This window comes from Syngnathus floridae, chromosome 13 (genome assembly GCF_059516105.1).
Source record: "Syngnathus floridae isolate MCC-2025c chromosome 13, RoL_Sflo_1.0, whole genome shotgun sequence".
NCBI lineage: Eukaryota > Metazoa > Chordata > Actinopteri > Syngnathiformes > Syngnathidae > Syngnathus > Syngnathus floridae.
This window is the reverse complement of record NC_142425.1, coordinates 2,591,721-2,605,267: the sequence shown is the minus strand read 5'-3', so window position 1 is coordinate 2,605,267 and position 13,547 is coordinate 2,591,721.

Below are 13,547 nucleotides of genomic sequence, written 5' to 3'. Positions count from 1 at the left end.
TAAATTGGTAGTCCTATAACTGGCAGTACTACCACCACCCCTGGCAACATTAGCTTTGCAGACATTACAAACTGCCGTCGAGCTAGTTGGCGTGTTCAGTTTAAAGTCCCTCCACACAGCTGACTCTTTCGTTCGCTCCATGTTTGCGTTTGTTTAGAAAACTCTCGTGGCATGCGGCACACGTGCTGCTGATGTATGACGTAGCCCGCGTCCCAATAGATTAAGGAACGGATCGGCTCACAGATCGGCTGCATTTTCCGATATCCGATCCATCTATTTTGTTCATATCGGGGCCGATATCTGATCCAGATATCGGATCGGTGCATCTCTAGATTGAATGAGGTCTGACTCAGGCCTCTTGCAAGAGTATTTTTATTGAGAGAAACAGGGTAGGGGTGTGAGTGGACAGGATGGGGGTGAAACCCTTGGCCTCTGATCAAATCATAGCAGGTGGTGTTTTACGATGTTGAGTAAACAGAACAACTTTGATTGCGTCCTCTGCAGCTGATCAATCAGTTCAAAGGATCTTAGCACTTTGTTCTACTACTTTAAGACAGGACAAGCTAGGTTAATTATTACAGGTTACATTCCAACATAATCATAGGATCAAACTAATCTATCAACCCTAACATATCCCTCCTGTTTATCATATGATTATGTCACCCCTATCAACAAATTCAAGCAAGAAAATATAATGAAGAAAGAAGAATAGTAAAAATAATAATAAAAAAGATCAATAAAAAACACAGAAACAGTACATCATTGTATCCATCACTTGCGAGGCATTTTCGATAGTCAAATCATCAAGTTTCTGTAAAACATGCTCGGCTAACAGCATCTACGCAATCTACATTTTGCAACACATTATAGTTATTACATCCGTCATGTCTGAGAAGTCGTATTTGCGCTTCAGCTATGGTAGAAGACACAGATTTTGATACAGCTGACTTCAAACATGAGATAACACAGGTTGTAAATGAGCACAACAATACCAGCACAACAAGCATAGGAGTCACAAGTTTTAACAGCAGTTGCCACCAAGCTCCAGAGAATGTATGTTTTATATTCAATATTCAATTTTAATCCTTAAAAAATGGACTCTCCACAAACCAATAGCAGTCATCTGCAGTTGCCTTCACGACGCACTGTAACAAGGAGATGTGGCTAAAGCGTAGCAGTGACGCTGCTGTTGAAAACACGGAGAAACAAGTAAAAAAGAAGGCAAAACCAGAGCCGACAAAGTACCAACAGTACATGGAAGACTATTGTTTGATGGGATTTACGTCCACAAGTTGTAACCCACCCAAAGCGCTGTGCTTTTTTTGTGGGGAGAAATTAGCCAACGCTACCATCAAATCAGCCAAAGCCCTGAAGACTTCTTATGCGGTTTCTTTGCCCGTAGCTAAAGCCAAAAAAACGTTCACCATAGCTGAAGAGCTGCTGCTCCCCTCCACTGTTGTATTGGCCGAAACTATGCTAGACACAAAAATCTGCAGATACATTAAAAACTGTGCCTTTGTCTAATGACACCGTTTGCCGCAGAATAGACAAAATGGGTGCAGACATTCTCGAACAAGTTGTGGGAAAACTTGGAGACTCCTTTTCACTCCAGCTGGATGAATCCACAGCTGTCAGTGGGAATGCACAGATTGTTGCTTTTGTGAGATACATTGAGACTGACGACATTTGTGAACACATACTTTTTTGCAAAAGTCTGGAGGGGAGAACATCCGGAGAGGACATTTTTAATGTCGTTAACGCATTTTTCTCTGAAAATGGTATCAGCTGGAAATCCTGCAGCAGCGTGTGTACAGGTGCGGCTGCATCAATGACGGGCAGTGCGAAAGGGCTCATTGTGCGGATTAAAAAGGAAAATCCCAACATTAAGTGATTCACAGGGCGTTTGTTCCGCCACCTCTGTGAAAACATGGGAGCTGAACACACGCAACTCCTCCTACATACAGAAGTGCGCTGGCTCTCTCTCGAGGGAAGATACTCAACAGGCTGTTGGAGTTGCGAGCTGAAGTGCACGCCTTTTGGACAGAGCACAGATCTCCTCATGCCACCTTGTTCGAGAACACGGACTGGCTTGCAAAGCTTTGCTATCTGGCAGATATATTCAGCAAACTGAACGAACTGAATCTGTTTCTGCAGGGCAAAGACACCTGCATCCTGAACCTGTATGACAAGGTGGGTGGTTTTCTGAAGAAAGCAGAGCTGTGGAAAAGGGCATGTGAGGGAGAATTTCACCTGCTTTCCTCAGTTGGATGCTTTTCTCTCCAATGAAGATGTGGAGACAGCTCCAGTGAAGTTAGTCATCGAGGGACATTTGGCTAACTTGATAAAGGGCTTTCATTGCTACTTTGCTGGCATGGAGGAGGAATCTGCACAGCTGAATTGGGTGAGAAACCTATTTCTCTTGTCTGAAGCAAAGAGAAGCAAGCTTCCTGTCACTCACCAGGAAAAACTGATGGAAGTGTCATCTGACCAGATGAAGTTTGGCGCATCCACTCTCACACAGTTTTGGGGGGGTGTGAGGCAGGAGCACCCTGAGCTGGGACAGAAAGCTTTGGAGCAGTTGCTGCCCTTTGCCTCCACATATTTATGTGAGACCTCCTTCTCTGCAATGACTGTGATCAAAACAAAGCAAAGAAACAGACTGAGCCTGGAGAAGAACTTGATCACAGCAGTTGCCTCCCTGCCACCAAGGATGACAAAGTGAGGTACAAGCGCATGTTTCTCACTAAAATGTAGTATGAGTGCAAAAGACTCATTCAAGCTTCAAGACTGTTCAATGCTTGTTCAATGCTTGTCAAATCAAAATCAAATGTTCAATGCAACAATTCAATTTTACCCAAAAGAGGTAAAGTTGATTATTTTTATGAGCAAATCTTTATTTATTATTATGTTATTGTTGGAATAATTTTAAGTGAAGCTTTGGCCTGCCGGACCTGGAGGCCTCGCCTTTACGAGTTTATCTTTCCTTTTATCTAGGTTCTTCCTTTTTAGTGATAGGGATGTCTTTTGATCCCTGTCAGCCATTTGTATCCTTCCTGTCCTTATGTTGTCTGTGTGTTTTGGTTCCCGTAAGAGGCCTTCACTAACAATGAGCAGGGCTTATTTGCATAGGTGACATGTTCTTTGTTTGATTCACAGGAACTTCATTCCTTTTAATTTAGATGTAGGTTTGGTTCATAGATTGTAGTTTATCAGACCTATTCTTCTTTGTTAAGGGTTACATACAGTTAGAAGTAGTTGCATAAAAGTTATCCCATATTTACTCAATGTTTGTTTAAGGAACTGCATACCGGTTACCTCACATTTGTTTAATGTGTGTTGAAATGTTTAGGACAAGTTACTTATTATTATTATGTGTTAGTTACCAAGTAGATAAAGTTAGCAAAGATCTAGTTGCATTTGTTCCACAGCAAAGCGGCAATCAACGTGCTTCAGGGTATTTGACCCCGGTCGAGGAAGAGTCAGCCAACTGAGGGAGGACAGCTGGGGACGGCCTCTGCGGGGGGTCACGAGCCAACAACGAAGTGCTAATTCACACCACACTACATTCTTTAACTTATCAGCGTTGCTACAGACACAATCCCCCCTCCCTTTAGTGTAGCAACGCCTCTGTAACCAGGGCAACCATAACATTAAAAAGAGGGGCACGTGGAGTAAGGACTCAGAACTGATGGAGGTTGTAACTGAGATTGCTTTCTCTATCGTTCTCCTCGCGAGTAAACCTGTTCTGGTTGTCTTCTCCTCTTCATTCCAGCAAGTGATTTAATGTCTAATCGTATTTAGACCCAACAGTTATCAATTTATTTTGTAAACAAGATATTATTTATTCATAATTAAGTTAATTTATTTTTGTGAACACATTTTTAGTTATGTATATTTTTATTTCCTTACAAGAAATTATTACAAGAAAGATTAATAAAAATTTGTAGTGTTCTGCATACAGCATTTGAGTTTTTAAAAGGTTTATGCCTTCTTGGTTGTCACTGTTTACTGTTTATCTTTTTTGTTTCTATATGCATTGTTTGAAACATTAATGTGTCTGTCAGGTACATTGCTACAAGTTGTTTAACTTTAATAATTCAAACACTGATGGCACAATCCTGTAGCTCTTTCTTTTCGACCAGAAATGTGTTGTGCTGGTCAGAGTGTACATGGCTGAAAAAATATTTCGAAGGGGGTAAATCACTGAAAAAGGTTTCCAAACCACTGATCTAACTCCCTATTCCAACCCTTAATGCTGAGTGCCAAGCAGGGAAGCAATGGGTACCATTTTTGTAGTCTTTGTATGACCTGGCCAGGGTTTGAACCCACAATCTTCCAGTCTCAGGGCGAACACTCTACCACTAGCCCACTGAGCTGGTACTAGGCCACTGAGCTTGTTGCAGATTGCGCGCAGCAGTAAGTTACAGACGGGAGTTAAAGTGGCTGGTATCGACTGAGCGGGTTGCTGTGATCGTGTGCGTATTTGCCAAAAAAAAAAACCGCACACCGCCCCCCCCCACACACACACATAACACACATCCCTCACACCTTTCACACGCTTCATACCATAATCACACACACAAGAATCACATTCATACACCCAAAGACTCACCCATGAACACTACACACCTGCTCTCACATCCTTACGACAAAACGTGTGCCTTTGCCAATTTGCCTGTATGACCCTATGATTCAATAAAGCAATCAAAATCGAACCACGTCTTCCCTCCTGTGTTCTGACTGACACCCGGGGGCAAAAAGAGCATAAACATCCGAGCCAAGCCCCTATACAGTCCTCAGGCTCCCCAACACCCAGAGTTTCTTTCTGTCTCTTCCCACACAAAGAAAGCGGTTACCGTATTTGCCGGTGTATTAGTCGACCTTTTTCGATCCAAAATCGACCGAAAAAAATCAACCTCGACTTATACACCGAGTCATAAAATTTAACTTCGTATTCATCGCTTCAAATGTGATGGTAACCAAGGCCGTTTCTCATGCATCTCATTGTGCGTGGGTGTGCGTCCGTCAGGCTCATCAAACAGCGAGAAACTGAATCATTATAAAGCGTTCGTCGCATTAACAGCATCCTCAGCAACAATTTCAAATATTCTCACCTCAATAACGGACATCGAAAGCCAGGCAGCGACGATGACTGCTAGGCTGAAGTACTGGGTATTGATCGAATGTGCGAGTCATCGCGCGTCAAGCAACGACAATAACTACCAGTACGTAAACATTCAATCGCCATGTCTAAATGAATGTCGTTGGCACTTAGAAAATATTCGCCAAACTTGGCCAGACTTCCAGGGGAAGAGGCCGAATTTTCACTTGTTCTGGCCGACCGGAGGAACCAGCCGAGGCGGACACTTTACGGTGGTTGAGTCGTTGGCACTTAGAAAATATTCGCCAAACTTGGCCGGACTTCCAGGGGAAGAGGCCGAATTTTCACTTGTTCTGGCCGACCGGAGGAACCAGCTGAGGCGGACACTTTACGGCGGTTGAGTCGTTGGCACTTAGAAAATATTCGCCAAACTTGGCCGGACTTCCAGGGGAAGAGGCCGAATTTTCACTTGTGGTGGCCGACACGGGGAACCAGCCGAGGCGGACACTTTACGGCGGTTGAGTCGTTGGCACTTAGAAATATTCGCCAAACTTGGCCAGACTTCCAGGGGAAGAGGCCGAATTTTCACTTGTGGTGGCCGACATGGGGAACCAGCCGAGGCGGACTCTTTATGGCGCAAGAGCCGTTGGCACTTAGAAAATATTCGCCAAACGCTTTTTGGAAATAGCGACGATGAAGACGAATTTTGAACTCTATGTACCGGCAATCACTTTATAATTATAATTTGTTGTTTCTTAACTAAAAATAAACCAGTTTCTAAGAGTGTTCATTGTTGTTAGTCTCTCTCGGCGTGTAATATCACAGGGTCATGAAGTAAATAATATTTAAAATGGCGTATAGATCGCTCGCTACAAACTCGCGAATTCGTCAATAAATTTTGCATATTTCTGATTGAATTTTGAAGTTTAATATAATGCAACAATTGAGCTCGACTTATACAAAGGATATATCATAAAATCGTAAATTTCCGTCGAATTTTAGGGGGTCGACTTATACACCGAGTCGACTTATACACCGGCAAATACGGTAATCATGGATTGGCCATTCATTCAAAATCTGATCGACATCAAAGCCATAATAATTCAAAACGCTTTACGTCACGAAAGAATCCTCTGACCCAAATTAGATGTTTTATCATTTCTAGAAGAGTATCCTTTGGAATGCTAGACTCGGTCGGATTTTTGCACGGAGTTCGAGTCCGAGTCCGGCCTCTTGACCACCGAGTCTGTGTCCGGCTGTCCATTTTTTCTGTTAATTCATGTGACTGCTTAGTCTTTATTCAAGGCTTATTTAGATCAAAATCTACCAGAACGAACGCAACTGCTTTCACACTGGCTGGTTCAGCTTCTATAGGATCCCTTGCTGACAGCGCGGACGTAAAAGTGAGGCGACGTTCCAATCGGACGTCGGATCGATAACATTTTCCCTGCCCTACCGGAGTTGTGCTAGTTCATAACGTAGATCACTCATGGAGTAGTGCTGGATTCTGTCCACAATTTAGGGAGCACGTTATCTGCGCCTCATGGCAAAAGCCATTGCCAATCACCTGTTATCCAATTTACTCACTGCGTGCTCGTTTGATTTCTTCAGATTTAGGAAAATGCTAAGACACTGAAGCACAAATTAGACTTACACAGGTTGGTTGAGTTCAATCACAATTCTTGTTCAGACAGCTCTGTTTTCAGGAAAGTACAATACAGCGCTGGGCCTTTTAAGAGCGGAAAGTCTCCATTCAGAAAAGGCAACGTCCAAGGTTCTCTGGTTAGCTTATATCAGCTGCACATGCCAGTGTGGGCCGAGTTTGATGGGGCATGAGTCTTTGGGGTGGGGCAAGTTCGCCATGGGAGTGGGTGCTGGTTATGGGCGATTCGGTGTGTGTGGGGGGCTGTTGTCTTCCATCCCGTCTTTCGGCCTTGGCGATCATCTTTGGCCGAGTCCTTGGCTGGCTCCCTCTGGCACCTGCTGGTTTTATCTCCACGTGACCTTCCTGTGAACATTCTTCTCCAATCTTGGACATACACTGTCGTACCTCATTCTTTCAATTTTGTCATTTTGTACGAAATTATGTTAGCTTTTGGCTGTGAAATCATTAATCTATTGCTGTTCTTTTGATACATCATGTCTTTGCTTATTCTTAGTTTAATCATGCTTCCAACTGTATCTTTTCTTTGTTAGGCAAACTATTTCCCTCTGTGCAGAGCGTTCAGTAGTAATCAAAAACTGGCGTCTAGCATTAGTCAAAACATAAGATACAATCAAGTACTGAACGGTCAAGACGACTCTGGCCGTGTCCATGATTTAGAGAAAAAACATCAGGCATGCATTACACAGTTCCTTAAGGGTCATTAAGCTATTTAGGCAATATATCAAAAGTCATTTGTTATTTCAAAGTGCTCAGAAATATATATCAGATCATGAAGTTATAAAAACCTTTCTCATCACCACTTATCAAAAATGTCTAATTATGTCTTCTTTATTGATTTGGTGTGTAGGTATAATTATATGCTTAAAATGTTTCTTTTATTTATTTAATATGTGAATATACTTGTCTGCTTATGTACTTTATTCAATGAGGTTTGAGCATATCTGTTTTTGTAGCTAGGCAGGACTTTTTGTATTTTGACCCCATTTCCTGCAGTAGTCATAAATGCACGGTTGACAATTTAACCGATAGAAGTGGATACATACATTGGAACATAACCTACACTCTAATATATTATCTGACACGGTATTAAATGCGTGGCTTTACAAAAATAGTCATTGAAGCCCACCCTTAGTCCTGAGTGCCATTGACATGGGGCAAAACGCTTGAAAACACACATTCTTGTAAGGGAACGGACAGTACAGCCAAGTGCGTAGCGACAGACTTTATTGTGGAAGGGGATGATGGGAACAGCTGGCGCTGGAGCGGCGATCGGGCTGGAGAGGACAAACGATTCTGCGGGATTTCCAATAGTCAAGCGAGTCAGTATCTCAGGGACTGATGAGCGAAGCAGCATCAAGGGACAGACTGACACTCAGGTCTGCGCTGGCGGCGCTGATATAGCCCTGTCCATGAGCCCGTGGCAGGTGACGGCGATTCCACTGACAGGGGGGCGTGGTCCTGTCGCAGGTGGCACCAGCACGTGACAGAACCCCCCCCCCCCCCCCCCACAAGGGACGGCTCCCGACGTCCCCAGGAACCAAAAAAAAAAAAGGAATGCAATATCCCGGGCGACCAGGTGGGGGGGTCAGCACACCGCCGAAACGTCCGACACCTCGCCAGACGCAGGATCAACGGACACGGGAGCAGAAGACCCCGGTACCGGCGGACAAGACCTCCCCGGACCCTCACCCCTGGTCCCCTCGTCCCTCCTCGGGGGCCCGCGCCGAGGACCCGGTTGGTCCGCATGGCAGCGATGGAACTCCGTGATGAGCGAACCGTCGAGTATCCAGCGGCTCGGAACCCAGGAGCGGTGCGCGTCGTCATAACCCTCCCAATCCACGAGGTATTGGAGGCCACGACCGCGCCGCCGCGATCGGAGCAGGGAGCGGACAGCGTAAGCCAGGCCCCCATCAACGAGCTGGGGCGGCGGCGGCGGAACGGGCGCCGGCGCCAACGCGCTCTCATGGATGGGCCGCACACGGGACACGTGGAACGTGGGGTGAACCTTCATGGAATCTGGAAGGAGAAGACAGACTGCGGCCGGGCCAATCACCTTCTGAATAGGGAACGGTCCAACAAAGCGGGGCGCCAGTTTGCGGGATCCCGCTCGCAGCGGCAAATCCCGCGTCGAGAGCCACACACGCTGCCCCACTCTGTACTCCAGAGCCGGCGTCCGGTGCTTCTTCGCCTGGCGGGCGTAGCCTGAAACAGAGCGGAGAAGAGTGACCCGGCCCCTCGCCCAGGCACGATGACAACGGCGGACACAAGCCTGGGCCGACGGGCACGCCGCACCACGCTCCTGGTGGGCGAACAAGGGTGGCTGGTACCCGAAGACGCAGTGGAAAGGCGAAAGTCCCGTAGCCGAGCTGGGGAGGGAATTGTGAGCATACTCTACCCAGGGAAGCTGTTGGACCCACCCGCGCTGGTCCCCAGCGGCCATGCATCGGAGAGACCTGCCCAGTTCCTGGTTCAGGCGCTCCGCTTGACTGTTGGACTGAGGGTGAAACCCCGAGGAGAGGCTGGCCGTGGCGCCGAGGAGTCGGCAGAACTCCGTCCAGAAGGTGGAAGCGAATTGAGGACCTCGGTCTGACACAATGTCTTGTGGGAGACCGTGGTGACGAAACACCTCCCGCACCATGATGGATGCCGTCTGCTTCGCAGATGGGAGCTTAGGCAGAGGGATGAAATGCGTCATCTTGCTGAAACGGTCCACCACCGTGAGGACCACCGTGTTTCCCTCTGAGGGTGGGAGGCCCGTGACAAAGTCGATTGACAGGTGAGACCAGGGACGCTGGGGAACCGCGAAGGGTTGAAGCAGCCCCGCCGGAGGACGAGTAGACGTCTTGTAGCGGTTACAAATTGAGCAGGCTCTGACGTAATCGCTGGTGTCCACTTGCCAGGTGGGCCACCAGAAACGCTGTGCCACCATGTACCTCGTGCGTGCAGCGCCGGGATGACAGGCCAGGCGTGAGTCGTGCGCCCATTGCAGCACGGACGACCGCAGGCCTTCAGGGACGAACAGGCGACCCTCCGGGCAGTTGCTGGGGCCGGGTTGATCGCGTGATGCGGCTTCCACTTGGCGTTCGATCTCCCATGTAAGAGCCGCCACCCGAACCGAGCTCGGGAGGATAGTGGGAGGCGGACCCTGTCCCTCCTCCCCACCAGGAAACAAACGCGACAGGGCGTCCGCCTTCGCGTTACGGGAACCCGGTCTATAGGAAAGAGAGAACTCAAACCGGTCAAAGAACAGAGCCCACCGTGCTTGTCTCGCGTTCAGTCTCTTGGCCGATCGCAGATACTCCAAGTTGCGGTGGTCGGTCCAGACGATGAACGGAGTGGTGGCGCCCTCCAGCCAATGCCGCCACTCCTCCAAGGCCAACTTGACGGCGAGGAGCTCCCGATTCCCGATGTCATAGTTTCGTTCCGAGGCTGACAGACGGCGAGAAAAGAAGGCGCACGGGTGGAGACGATCGTCTTGGCGGCTACGTTGAGACAACACCGCCCCGACACCCACGTTCGAGGCTTCCACCTCGACCACGAACTGTCTGTCGGGATCGGGAACCCTGAGGATGGGAGCGGATGTGAACCTCCTCTTAAGCTCCTGAAATGCCTGTTCTGCCCGTTCCGTCCATTTGTACGGGGAGGCGGGGCTGGTAAGGGCGGTGAGGGGTGCGGCCACCGTGCTGTATCCACGGATAAAACGGCGATAAAAGTTCGCGAACCCTAAGAACTGTTGCAGTCGCTTGCGTGTTTCGGGAACAGGCCATGACGTGATCGCTTGCACCTTCCCAGGGTCCATTTCGATGGATCCCTCACGCACCACATAGCCGAGGAATTTGACAGAGGAGGCGTGGAACTCGCACTTCTCTGCCTTCACGTAGAGCGAATTCTCAAGGAGACGGCGCAGCACCGCCCGAACATGCTTGATGTGCTCAGGGAGCGAGCGGGAGAAGATGAGGATGTCGTCTAAATAAACGAACACGAATTTGTCCAGCATGTCTCGTAACACGTCGTTTATCAGGGACTGGAAAACCACTGGGGCGTTGGTGAGCCCAAACGGAACCACCAAGTACTCATAGTGTCCGCTCGGGGTGTTGAAAGCCGTCTTCCACTCGTCTCCCTCCCGGATGCGGATCAGGTGGTAGGCGTTGCGAAGATCCAGCTTTGTGAAAATGGTGGCACCCTGAAAGCTCTCGAAGGCGGAAGACAGAAGAGGCAGAGGGTATCGGTTCTTTACAGTGATGTCGTTTATTCCCCGGTAGTCGATACACGGGCGTAGCGTGCCCTCCTTCTTCTTCACGAAGAAAAACCCCGCTCCCGCAGGTGAAGAGGACGGCTGTATGATGCCGGCTGCCAGGGACTCCCGGATGTATTCCTCCATAGCCCGGCGCTCAGGAGCGGACAGGGAGTAGACGCGTCCCTTGGGAGGGAAGGTGCCGGGTAACAGATCGATAGCGCAATCGTAGGACCGGTGTGGAGGAAGAGAAGTGGCCCTGGCTTTACTAAAAACCTCCTTGAGTTCGTGATAAAACGCTGGGACATTGGGGATGTCGGGACTGTACCTGGGCGGGGCTCTGCCGAGTGGGCTGGTGGCCGCCTTCAGGCACACCCGATGGCAGCGTTCGCTCCACTGCCGAACAACCCCCACCTCCCCTGCCGCAACCAAGGGTGCCCCAGTATGAGCTGCTGTCCTGGGAGGGAAAGAAGAAAAAACTGGATGGTCTCGTGGTGATTGCCGGAGAGCAGTAACTTAACTGGTTCCGTCACGAAAGCCACCTCGCCGATCAGACGGCCATCAATGGCACGTGCGGGAATGGACGGGCTCAGAGGGAGGAAGCCGACACCCCACTGGCGTGCCAGGCTAATGTCCATGATGTTCCCCTCCGCGCCAGAATCCACCAAGGCCGCCACGTTCTGGTCGCCCGCCGCGAGCTGGACGCGTGCCTGTAGCGTGAGCGTGCTGGGACTGGGAGAGCCGGTGCTGCTCGAGCTCACGCGGATCCCCCGACGCCGCGTGAGCTCCGGCCTTTTTAACGGGCACCCCGCTACCCGATGACCCCCCTCCCCACAGTAAAAACACAAGCCCAGTGAGGGGCGTCGACGGTGCTCCTCCGAGGGAACCCGAGCCCCTTCCAGATCCATGGGCTCGGCGGGTGGTGTGGTTGGCGGGTCCCCAGCAGACGGAGGAATGTGACCACGCGGGTTTCGCGGGGACCTCCTCTCCCGATCGCGCCGCCGCGTCCGGATCCGCCGGTCTACTCGGGCCGCCAAGTCCATCGCGCCCTTCAGGGTTCGCGGGCGATCGTAAGAAACCAGTTCGTCTTTCATGTACTCAGCGAGGCCGTTTAGGAAGGTGCTAACGAGCGCCGGCGTGTTCCATCCGCTGCTGCGGGCCAACGTCTGGAACTTAAGGGCGTACTCCGCGACCGATCGGCTACCTTGATGCAGCGTCGCCAGTTCCTCGGCGGCGTCTTCGGCGACGGATCCCAGGTCGAACAGGCAGAGCAATTCCTCCGCAAAGACGTCGAAGGAATCGCAAGCCGGGGCCATCCTTTCATATTCGGCCAGACCCCACAGCCGCACCTCGCCCGTGAGGTGGGTTAGGACGAACCCGACCTTGGCAGATTCCGACGCAAACGTGATTGGCTGGAGGCTGAACATTATGCGGCAGTTGGTCACGAATGCCCTCACGTGCTTGGGATTGCCGTTAAGCTTCTCGATGTTGCCAAGGCGGGGCTCCGGGACGTCCACGAGCCTCCTGGCCTCGGCAGACGGGCGGTGCGGGGGTGCCGTGACAGCCGGGGACGCAGCCACCGACAGTCTCTGGAGGGCTTGGGCCATCTCCTGCTGCTGTAGCTGTTGTTGCTGACCAACCTTGATCAGGTACCGGATGTCGGCGGACAGGCTGCTGACGGCGGTCTCGGCTCGCTCCAGTCGGCTCAATGCAGTCTCGTCGTTCGCTGGCTGCATAGCGTTGGTCAGTCTGTACTGTAAGGGAACGGACAGTACAGCCAAATGCGTAGCGACAGACTTTATTGTGGAAGGGGATGATGGGAACAGCTGGCGCTGGAGCGCCGATCGGGCTGGAGAGGACAAACGATTTTGCGGGATTTCCAATAGTCAAGCGAGCCAGTATCTCAGGGACTGATGAGCGAAGCAGCATTAAGGGACAGACTGACACTCAGGTCTGCGCTGGCGGCGCTGATATAGCGCTGTCCATGAGCCCGTGGCAGGGGACGGCGATTCCACTGACAGGGGGGCGTGGTCCTGTCGCAGGTGGCACCAGCACGTGACAACTCTCGCCTAATTAAATAACCATTCTGAAACACAGGACATGTAAGATAATATTTTTTAATCATTAATTACACCATTATAGCTCAGACATTTATCTAAACACAAATAATTAGTGACGACCCCACAACTATCGAAACACATCAATGATATAAGCTGGGTGACATAATCGTCCTTGACATTGGTACATAATGTAAACATTAGCCTAAGTGCAACTCAACGTGGCCGCATTGATCGTAAGCAGGGCTGTGGACAGTATTCCTACGCGCATTCTCAGCAGCATGATGAAAATAAAATTGAACGTATTTTTTTTATTGTCGGACTCGGTGGACTCGGTCAAAATCAGCACCGAGTCCGAGTCCGGCAAAAATGACCGAGTCCGACCGAGTCCGCGTCGAGTCCCCGAGTCCGAGTCCACAGCCCTGCTTTGAACAGTATAATTCATTTCGATAACCTTCTCCGATCATGGGATGGCTGGTACACTCGCCA